This window comes from Elaeis guineensis, chromosome 14, assembly GCF_000442705.2.
Source record: "Elaeis guineensis isolate ETL-2024a chromosome 14, EG11, whole genome shotgun sequence".
NCBI lineage: Eukaryota > Viridiplantae > Streptophyta > Magnoliopsida > Arecales > Arecaceae > Elaeis > Elaeis guineensis.
In genome coordinates this window covers 64,438,347-64,449,914 of record NC_026006.2, presented here as the reverse complement: position 1 = coordinate 64,449,914, position 11,568 = coordinate 64,438,347, and positions in this window count along the sequence as shown.

Here is an 11,568-nt window from a genome sequence, read left to right as displayed (position 1 = left end):
ACGGTCAAGTCAGAGAGGTGACTGGGCAACAGTAAAAATGAAGACAGAGAGCTCGATCAAAGAGAAAGAGAGGGAGAGAGGGAGCGAGCCTGTGGTTTTGGGAGTCGAGAAGTGGGAGAGACGGAGCGGATCCCCTGCACTGTTGCCTTCCCCGATTTATATAGTGAGCACGGTATGGCGCCGTCATTAATGGCGCAGACAAGTGAGGAACTGTCAACTCACTGTAGACTGTCAGAGTCGCCGTGAAAGTGTCACGTCACCGTGTGGCCGTCAAATCACCAGGGTTGACAATGCCCTCGGCGGGACAATGCCCTAGATAGCCGTGCCGCATGTCGCTGTCAAAGCTGACAAGGTCTGGCGGCTGTACGGCGATTGGAGGAGCCGACCGACCAAAGTCGGTGGCCAGCTGAGTGGCGTCGGGCCCCTCCGTTGGTCGGCGAGTCTTTCGTGAGTCGGCCATCGGACCTCTGGGTTCGGTCGGTCGGGAAAGGTGCGCCCGACATATCCTCAGTCGGTCGTGAGCCGATAATTAGTCGGTGATGGCATCCGTCAGTCGGTCGCTCCAAATCTGTTGCGGCCAATCGCCTCGTCGTCCGATCGCCGGAGAAGCGTGCACCTGCAAAACGAGAAGTCCACTCTGACCGGAGGCGGCTCCGGCGGGGACCCTCCGACGGTCAAGTCAGAGAGGTGACTGGGCAACAGTGAAATGTAGACAGAGAGCTCGATCGAGAGAAGAGAGGGGGAGAGAGGAGCGAGCCTGGTTTTTGGGAGTCGAGAAGTGGGAGAGACGGAGCGGACGATCCTTTGCACTGTTGCCTTCCCCGGTTTATATAGTGGAGCACGGTATGGCGCCGTCATTAATGGCGCGGACAAGTGAGGAACTGTCACTCACTGTAGACTGTCAGGGTCGCCGTGAAAGTGTCACGTCGCCGTGCGGCTGTCAAATCACCAGGGTTGACAATGCCCTGGCGGGACAATGCCCCTAGGTAGCCGTGCCGCATGTCGCTGTCAGAGCTGACAAGGTCTGGCGGCTGTACGGCGGTTGGAGGAGCCGACCGACCCAAAGTCGGTGGCCAGCTGAGTGGTGTCGGGCCCCTCCGTTGGTCGGCGAGTCTTTCGTGAGTCGGCCATCGGACCTCTGGGTTCAGTCGGTCGGAAAAGTGCGCCCGACATATCCTCAGTCGGTCGTGAGCCGATAATTAGCCGGTGATGGCATCCGCCAGTCGGTCGCTCGACCGCCAATCGTCGGGCGTGTCGGTCGGCCGTCAGTCGGTCGGTTCCCGGCCGTCAGTCGGTCGGGCCGCCAGTCGGTCGGTCGGCCGTCAGTCGGTCGGTCGGGCGTCAGTCGGTCGGTCGGGCCGTCATCGTCGGTCCTCCGGCGTCAGTCGGTCGGTCGGTGGGTATCCCCCAACAGTTGCCCCCCTCCACTCCTAAGTCGGATGGTGAGCTGGCCGATGCTTTCATTCGGGCAGTAATCCTGGACGACTGGGAGTGGATTTATCGTATGCATAGATCCGACCGTACCGCCGGCTGATCCGATGTCAGACGCCTCATAAATGCCAAGCGATCTGGACGTCTAGTCGGTGTCAGAAGTCACGTCGGCGTCAGGTGTCAGACTCGCGTCTTGTCGTGTCAGACGTTACGTCGGTGTCAGAAGATCGGGCGCCGGACGATACGGCGTCAGACGGCCGGATATTCGCGCCGATCGCGGGAGTGTGGGCCGCTGTCAGGCGTCCCATCGGGAACGTGAATCGGCGCGGGCGCATAAATGCGGAACCGCGCCCCGCGTGCCGCGTGTCGAAGGTGGTTGGCCGGCGCCCCCGCATTTAATGTGGGCGGTATGGCCGTCCCGGATGGGGTGCGCCGAATACTCCGCCAACCGACGGGCCCACGCGTCGTGCATCTGTGGGCCTTCGATCAGCGCGGAAGCATCTCGGCCGTCGGTCGGCCCTATATATATAGGACCTCCCGGACCCATGACCCCACACTTGCCATTTTGCTGGAGAAACTCTGTCCGGGCGATTTCTCAGTCGTCGCGGGCAGAGCTTTCTTGCTTCCGAAGGAGTTCATCTGGTTCGTGGTCCTCCTTTCCCATCTTCTTCTTCTTCCTCTTCTTCTCTTTTTCTCCTCCTTCTTCTTCATTCGATTCCGGTGCAATGGCCAGGAATCCGACTCAGGGAGCTCGGTCGGGGAACCCGACCGACGACTCCCGATCGGCTCCGGAAGATGAGGCCTCCTCGCTTTCGGGGCCGAATGTCGATCGGCTTCGGGAGCAATATCGCATCCCGAGCAGTTTCGGCTCTCCGCTCCAGGGGCCGGCGGTCGGGTTAACAGCCCTCCGCCCGGCGATCTGGCGTTGTATGTCGAAGACCTTCGCGCGGGTCTTCGGCTTCCAATTCGGAGTTCGTCCGGAATTTATTAGATTATTACGGACTCTGTCCGGCGCAACTGGCGCCGAACTCCGTCCGTCTCATCATCTCCTTTGCGTTGTTGTGTCAGCTCTTGCCGACCAACCCTCGCGTTTCACTCTTCGGGCATTCTTTGTGCTCCGACCCCACCCTAAAGCCCGAGGGTGGTGGCTCTTCAACCCCCGGAAGGGTCTTGCCTTCATCACTGGTCTTCCATCGTCCATTCATGGGTGGAAGAACCAGTTTTTCTTCGTTTCCTCCTCATCTCCTTGGGGCTTCCCTTCCCGCTGGGGTGTGCCCCGAACCGAAGCCAACGACAACAGCCGGGTGGAGGCGGACGACCGGGAGGACTTCCACCGACTGAAAGACATGTCGGTCCCGAAGCAGAGGGAGCTTGTTACCGAACAAGCTCTCTATGATGCCGGCTTGAGTCTGGTCCCCCGACTAGGTATCGCCCGATCCCCCGGTCTTTCTTTTCATTCGGCTCTTGGTCCGGTCTTTAACATTTTTGTCGGTATTGCAGGGACACCTCCAAGGATGCGGCCGACAGACGCCGAGATTCGGCGGTTCGCGACAAGGAAGAGGCCAGCATCGGGGGCCGGTCCTTCGCGCCCCCCGAAGAAACCTGCTCCAGCGGCGCCGACCGTCGAGGCATCGGCGACCGACCAGTCGGAGCCTGTAATAGCCCTCGCGGCTCCGACGGCTCACACGGAGGAGAGGCCGGCTGAGGAGGCGGCCGAGGGAACATCGGCGGCTTCGCCGGTGCGGGTGGAGCCGGATGACGTTCGGGAAACCGAACATCGTCCGGCGGCGTCCGTTGGCGCAACGGGGGCGCGGGTCGAACTCAAGCGTCCCCTCGCTACCGGTTCCGTCGGTCGGGGCAGCCGATCGGGGGAAAGCCCCGATGGACCCGCGGAGGAGGCAAGATCGGGGAGCCGCTCTGTGCCTCCCAGCGCACATTACCCCGAAGGAGCGTCGGCGTTGGCCGACCACAACCTTGCGAGGAGGTTGTGTCAGGGGATCCTCCTCCCAGCCGACGTAGAGTCGCTGAGATCTCGGCAGGTGACCGAGATGCTGTCGCGGTTCTATCCGACCATGGTCGAGGTAAGCTTCGTCATCATCTTCTCTTTCCCTTAGAAATTTTCCTTGTTATGTGATCCTGACGAAGCCTTTTCAATCGGCAGCTGATCTTCAGATGTCGGAACTGGAGGCCGGGTACCGAAGGTTCGGCAACGTCCGGGCCGCTTACAAGGAGAGGTCGGCGGCGGCCGAAGCGAGAGGGCGATGTTGGCCGACCACCTCAGCAATCGGCCGACCGGGAGGCCAAGTTAGTAGACGAGGTCTCCCGGCTTGGGTCCGAACTTAGGTCGGCCAAGAAGGAGGCCAGACATAAGGGTCGGGCCGTGCGTCGTCTTCGGCACGAACGGGACGGCGCCACCGCCGAACTCCAAGGGGAGCGCGAGCAACTCCGGGTCAGCCTGGAGAAGCTCGCCGAAGCCGAAGAGGAGCTATCAATCGCCCAGATCGACGCCGAAATGGCGAAGGCTGAGGCGGAGTCGGCGAGGGAGTCGCTCGCCCGTGCGGAGGACGAGGCAAGGTCGGCGAAAGAGTCGCCGATCGGGCGGTGGAAGACTTCCGGGCCTCCGACCAATACCGGGAGGAGATGCTCGAGTCGGGCTTCGCCTCGTACCGGGTGGGGTTCGAGGACGGTCGGGATGCCGTCCATGCCTTGTACCCGGAGCTGGACGTCAGCAGCGTCGTCCCGCCGGTAGCCGAGGAGGAAGGACCGAGGAGATGGCCGACCAGCCGTCGGGAGGCGTCGTCGTGGCGGAGGAAGCCGTCCCGGAGCAGGTGGCGCCGACCGATATCCCCTCGCCGACCGAAGCCCCTCCTTCAGCCGCCGACCCAGCGCCGCTTATGGCCGACACGTCGGTCATCCCCGATCCTCCGTCGGTCGAGGAGATCGACTAAGACAGATGATCGGGCCCTGCCGACTACCTCTGTTTTTGTTTTTCTTTTTTCCTGAAGTACTTGTAATCGGGCTTCGACCCGACTTTGTAATTCTCTTTCAGTTTTGAATGAAACTTTTTCACTTTCTCCTTTTGTTTGTAATGTCGAATGTGTCTGTAATGTCGCATGCCCATGTGAGTTGCTAACTTAAAATAAGTCGCTAACTGCCATAGGTCGGTTAGGACGTTTGGCAACTTGTGCCGACCCGAAGGTAAGGTAGATCCCGCCTTTAGATCGGCTTCTGATAGTCAATGCTGATCATCGGGCGCGTATGTTAAGTCGGGAGCCACGAAGGTAGAGTAAGTCCCGATTTCAGATCGGACTTTGATGGTCGAGATCTTCGGTCGGGCGCCCGTTGAGTCGGGATCCGACCGACCGTGACTACGGTTCGGCAGTCGGGTCCTGTCTGACTTGTTCGGTCGGAAGTCGTCCGGCGCATTCAGTCGGGGGAGCGACGATAAGTCGGGCCCCGATACCCTTGTGTCGGGTACACCTCCGCGCCTCGTGATATACGGTGGTAAGCCGCATATCCTCCGCCGACTGTGGCTCGGTCGGTAAGTCGTAGATGCGACTAAGGTCGCGTCGTGTGATAGACGGTGGTAAGCCGAATATCCTTCGACGGCCGTGGCTCGGTCGGGAGTCGCGACGTCGGTCGCGTAGGCCTTTCGCCTTTTCTTGGTCGGGGCCCGATCGGCGTGTTAGCCGATGACCTGGCCCGAGAGTTCGACCGTAGAAGGAGCGCCAGCTCCCTCATTGTAGATGCATCGGTCCTTGTAAGGGTCCGATGTCTCGTCGACTGTCGAAGGAGTGTCGACTCCCGTCATTGTAGATGCATCGGTCCTTGTAAGGGTCCGATGTCTCGTCGACTGTCGAAGGAGTGTCGACTCCCGTCATTGTAGATGCATCGGTCCTTGTAAGGGTCGATACGTTACCGATGATGAGGTCATTGGTTTTAGGTGGATGCTGGTCCACGTCAATACGTTGGGGCTTTGGCGAGCGCCGATCATTAGTCGAAGAGTTAAAACTCCGAACTTTCAAACTGAATTTGTATTCCGACTATGAATTACAAAATTCACTGGCAATACAGCTTCAAGTTGTCGGCATTCCAAGTCCGGGAATGGGCTTCCCTTCAAGGGTCTCCAGCCGATAGGCTCTCGGCCCGTAGGTGTCTGCAACCTTGTAGGGCCTTCCCAGTTTGGAGCCAACTTCCCCTGATCCAAGGGCTTCGAGACCTCCGCCTTCCTCAAGACCAAGTCACCAGGCCTGAAGAGCTTTGGTCTGACCTTGGCATTGTAATACCGGGCGACCCTCTGTCGGTATGAAGCCATTGGATTTGAGCCTCGTCTCGTAGTTCGGGGAGGAGGTCTAGGTCGGCCCTCCGACCCTCGGAGTTGTCCGGCTCCTGATACCGCTCGACCCTTGAAGATGGCAGGCCAATCTCGAGCGGGATCATAGCCTCTGTCCCGTAGGCCAAGCTGAACGGCGACTCCCGGTCGGAACGCGGGGGGTCGTTCGGTAAGCCCACAGAACGGAGCCCAGCTCGTCGACCCAGAGACCTTTGGCTTCATTCAGTCGGGTCTTGAGTCCATGGAGCAAGGTCCGGTTGGTCACCTCAACCTCACGTTGGACTGGGGGTGCCCGACCGAAGTCAGTCGGTGCTTATGTGGAACCTGGCGCAGAAGTCTCTGAAGTCCTGGTTGTCGAATTGCCGTCCATTGTCAGTGATGATCGTATGCGGCAACCCGAACCTGAAGATGATGGACTTTTGGATGAAGTCCTCCATCTTCCGCTCGGTGATCTGCGCCAGGGCTCAGCCTCCACCCATTTGGTGAAGTAGTCGATGGCGACAACGATGAACTTCCTCTGGCCCGACGCTGGTGGGAATGGACCGAGAATGTCGACTCCCCACTGGACGAAGGGCCATGGGGCGACAATAGGGGCAATTTGGCTGGCCGATTGGTGTTGGATGTTCGCGTATTTTTGACATGGCTCGCATCTTCGGACCAACTCGGCCGCATCCTTCTTCATGGTAGGCCAGTAGTAGCCTTGTCGCAGGACCTTGAAGGCTAGGGACTTGCCCCCCAAGTGGTTCCCGCAAATTCCTTCATGAACCTCTCGGAGAGCGTAGTCGGCGTCGGTCGGCCCCAAACACCTGAGCAAAGGGAGGGAAAACGACCTTTTGTAGAGTCGGCCGTCCATGATCACATATTGCGAGGCCGACCATCGGAGTCGCTTGGCCTCCGCAGGATCTTCGGGACTGATCCCGTCGGTCAGGTACCGGACGATCAGGTCCATCCAACTTGGTTCGGACGTTAGCTGCTGTACTTCTTCGACCCGATCGATGCTCGGCTGCTGGAGGTTCTCCACGAACGTTCGACCAAAGAGTCGTAGGCCGACGTTGCCAATCTGGAGAGTGCGTCGGCACGGGCGTTCTCCGACCTAGGGATGTGAGAAATTTCGAAATACTCGAGGCGCGCCACGAGGTCCTTCACTTTCTGAAGGTACTTGATCATGGTCGGATCTCGCACCTCGAATCGCCCTTGACCTGCCCCACGATCAGCTGAGAGTCGGAGAATGCCCGGAGGCTGTCGATGCCCAGCTCCTTCGCCATCCTCAAGCCAGCAAGGAGTGCCTCGTATTCGGCTTGATTGTTGGAGGCCTTGAAGTCGAACCGGAGGGCGTACTCGGTGACCACCCCATCCGAATTCGTGAGTAGGAGCCCGGCCCCGCTTCCCTGAGCGTTTGAGGCTCCGTCGATGTGGAGTACCCAGGTGGAGATCGGGTCTGGCTCAGAGACCGCATCTCATCCTGGGTCTTCAGCTCCCGACCCTTGGTCGGTTGTCGGGCATTCGGCGATGAAGTCGGCCAAGACCTGAGCTTTCAGGGCAGGCCTTGGTCGGTACTGGATGTCGAACTCGCTAAGCTTCATCGCCCACTTCGCGAGTCGTCCAGACGTGTCGGGTCGGCGCAGTATCGCCTCAGGGGCTGGTTGGAGAGTACCACTATGGCGTGGGCCTGGAAGTATGGACGGAGTCGTTGCGCGGAGACGGTCAGGGCGAAAATCATCTTTTCCGTCTCCGAGTACCTTGCTTCGGCCCCGTGGAGCACCTTGCTGGTGTAGTAGATAGGCTGATGGGTTCGGCACTCGTTTTCTCGGACGAGCACCGAGCTGATCGCCTCAAGAGATGTGGCCAAGTAGAGATACAAGGTTTCCCCGACCTGCGGCTTTACGAGCAGCGGCGGGGAAGCCAAGTACTTTTTCAGGTCTTCGAAGGCCTGCTGGCACTCATCCGACCAAGAAAAACTATTCGCGTGGCACAGAGTTTTGAAGAACGGGAGGCACCTTTCAGCTGATCGAGAGATGAATCGGCTAAGAGCGACAATTCTTCCGTTCAGCTGTTGGACCTCCTTCTTGGTGTTCGGATGACGCATGTCGAGGATTGCCTTTATTTTCTCAGGGTTGGTCTCGATCCCTCTCTGAGAAACGAGGAATCCGAGAAACTTCCCTGAGGTCACCCCAAAAGCACACTTGGTCGGGTTGAGCTTCATTCGGTGTCGTCGAAGGGTGCGAAAGGTCTCCTCGAGATCCTGAACATGGTCGGGGATCTGCGTGCTTTTCACCAGCATGTCGTCCACATATACCTCCATGTTGCGCTCGATCTGGTCTTTGAAGACCTTATTGACGAGTCGCTGGTAGGTGGCGCCGGCGTTCTTCAGTCCGAAGGGCATCACTCGATAACAGTAGAGGCCCTTGGGAGTCACGAACGCGGTGTGCTCCTCGTCTTCAGGCGCCATCCGGATCTGGTTGTACCCGACGAAGGCATCCATGAAGCTGAGCAGTCGAAATCCGGACGTCGCATCCACCAGCTGGTCGATCTTCGGAAGTGGGAAGCTATCTTTTGGGCAGGCTCGGTTGAGGTCGGTGTAGTCGATGCAGATCCTCCACTTTCCGTTGGCTTTTTTGACCATGACAATATTGGCGAGTCAATCGGGATACGTGGATTCTCGGATGAAGCCTGCTTCGAGTAGCTTGTCCACTTCTTCGTCGATGGCCCTCTGCCTTTCTGGAGCGAAGGACCTTTTCTTCTGCCTCACCGGCCTCATCGTCGGGTCGATGTTGAGTCGGTGGGTTATTATTTCTGGGGGGATGCCCGACATATCTGCTGCCGACCAAGCAAATACGTCGGCATTGGCCGTCAGCAGCTCCGTCAGTCGGCGTCGTTCGGTGTCGAGCAATTGAGACCCGACCCAAACTTTCCTGTCGGGATTTTCTCCTATCGGGATCGCCTCGAGCTGCTCGGCCGGCGAACCTCGTTCTTCCTCCTCCCGCTGGTCCAGCTTGTCGATCGTCAGAGAACCCCTCGACTCGTCGCTTTGAGCGGAGATTTGGAAGCATCGTCGGGCGAGCTGTTGATCTCCGCGCATCTTCCCGATTCCGTTTTTGGTCAGGAACCGAACAAGGAGATGGTACGTCGAGATAATCGCCTTGAGGGCATTCAGTCCGGGTCGTCCAAGTATGACGTTGTAGGCCGAAGGAACTTGGACGACCGCGAAAGTTAGGGAGACCGTGCTTTGCCGTGGTTCGGTGCCGACCGTCACGGGCAGGGTGATTTCTCCTTCTGTCGTGACGGCATCTCCGGCAAAGCCGATCAAGGGCATGGAGACCCTCTTAAGTCGGTCAGTTGACAGTCGCATTCGGTAGAAGGTCGAGTAAAATAAAATATTTGTCGAACTTCCATTATCAACAAAAATTCATTTTACATCATAATTTGCTATTGTCGCCGACACAACAACAGCATCGTCGTGGGGAGTTTGGATGCTCCGAACGTCGTCTTCCGTAAAGGTGATTATGTCGTCCGGGCACGGCTTTTTCGTCGGCTCCCCTCCCGTGGACGTCCCCGGGCCCAGCCGCTTGGAGATCATGTTGATGACTCCGGCCGTCGGCTGGTTGGTCGCCGCCTCTTCAGTCGGCTGGGGGCGTCGATCGGCAACTGGTTGGGTCGGCGGATCCTTCCGGAATTTGCCGAGGTACCCCCGGCGGATGAGAGCTTCAATCTCATCCTTCAACTGGATGCACCGCTCGGTGTCGTGGCCGTGGCTTCGATGGAACCGGCAGTACTTCTGACGGTCGAGGCCTTTTGCCTTCAGAGGCGGAGGCCGTCGCAGGTATTCCTCCCCCTCGATCTCCATCAGGATCTGCGCACGGAGAGCGGAGAGAGGAGTGTAGGAGTCATACCTGGGGCGTGCCGGCCTCGGAGTCTGTTGCCGGGGTGATTTTTGGATCCGTCGGGGTGGCAAGATCCGACTATCGGTCGGGGGCCTGCTTGGTTCGGCGGGCTCCCGACCTTTCCTCCGCTTCTCTTTCGGGCCTCTGGGCTCGGCCAAGCGTCGGTCGGACGCTCCTTCGTCCGCGCGCATATACTTGTATGCGCGCTCCAGTAGCTCGGCATATGTCCGGGGGAGGGTCTTGTCCAGAGAATAGGTAAATCGAGACGCCCTCAGGCCCCGCTTCATGGCTGAAACAGCCATGTCTTCGTTGAGGTCCCGGACCTCAAGCGTGGCCGCGTTGAATCGCGCCACGAAGTGTCGGAGCGTCTCGTTTTCCCCCTGCTTGAGGGAGAAAAGGCTGTCCGACGTTCGCGACGGCTTTCGGCTAGTGCTGAAATGGGCCACGAACGAGTGCTCGAGTTGCCCGAAGGAGTGGATACTTCCCGATCGGAGACCGGAGTACCAGGCCCTGGCAGCCTTGCAGAGCGTGGCGGGGAAGCCGATGCAAAAAAGAGCGTCGGTTGCCCCTTGGATCGTCATGAGAGCTTTATAGCTCTCGAGGTGGTCGACTGGGTCGGTGGAGCCGTCGTATGGCTCCACGTGCGGCATTTTGAACCGACTGGGAATCGGCTCATCGAGGACCAGTCGGGAGAGAGGTTGGGCGGCCTGGAAGTCGACGTCGTTCGAAGACTTCTGGCCGTCCATCTGCAACTGGGCGAGTCGGCGGTCGATTTCCTCGAACCGGCGCTCGTAGTCGTCCGCTCGTCGATGCTGGGAGACCCCAGGAGTGGAGTCTCCGGAAGATTCTGAGAGGGAGGCCGACGGTGTGCGCGGCCGCTTCTCTTTCCTTGCCCGTTCCAGCAGGGAAGGAGAGGGCTACCGGGACCGTCGGTCATCACGCCATGGTTGTCCCTCCTCTCCTCCGTGGGAGCGCTGTTGGGGGCGCTCGCATGGAGGCGACAGGGATCGGCGCGGTCGTCGGCGGCTGCTCCTGGAGGGCATCGGTCGGGCCGTCGGTTGCTGCTGGAGGCTTTTGACTGCGTCGGTTAGTACGGTCATCTGCCGTACGATGGCCACAATCTGCGCCTCCGTGGTCACTGCAGGGCGCGGAGAGCTGGGCTCCGCTGCCGGTGGTGGCGGGGAGGCCTCTTCCCGACGGGAAGAGCGCCTTGCCGACCCAGTGATTCTCGATCGTTGAGCTCTTGTCTTTGTCATGCTGTCCCCTACCTGGCGCGCCAATCTGTTGCGGCCAATCGCCTCGTCGCTCGATCGCCGGAAAGCGTGCACCTGCAAAAACGAGAAGTCCACTCTGACCGGAGGCGGCTCCGGCGGGGACCCTCCGACGGTCAAGTCAGAGAGGTGACTGGGCAACAGTGAAATGTAGACAGAGAGCTCGATCGAGAGAGAGAGGGGGAGAGAGGAGCGAGCCTGCATTTTTGGGAGTCGAGAAGTGGGAGAGACGGAGCGGATCGATCCCTTTGCACTGTTGCCTTCCCCGGTTTATATAGTGGAGCACGGTATGGCGCCGTCATTAATGGCGCGGACAAGTGAGGAATTGTCAACTCACTGTAGACTGTCAGGGTCACCGTGAAAGTGTCACGTCGCCGTGCGGCTGTCAAATCACCAGGGTTGACAATGCCCTTGGCGGGACAATGCCCCTAGGTAGCCGTGCCGCATGTCGCTTGTCAGAGCTGACAAGGTCTGGCGGCTGTACGGCGGTTGGAGGAGCCGACCGACCCAAAGTCGGTGGCCAGCTGAGTGGTGTCGGGCCCCTCCGTTGGTCGGCGAGTCCTTCGCGAGTCGGCCATCGGACCTCTGGATTCAGTCGGTCGGGAAAAGTGCGCCCGACATATCCTCAGTCGGTCGTGAGCCGATAATTAGC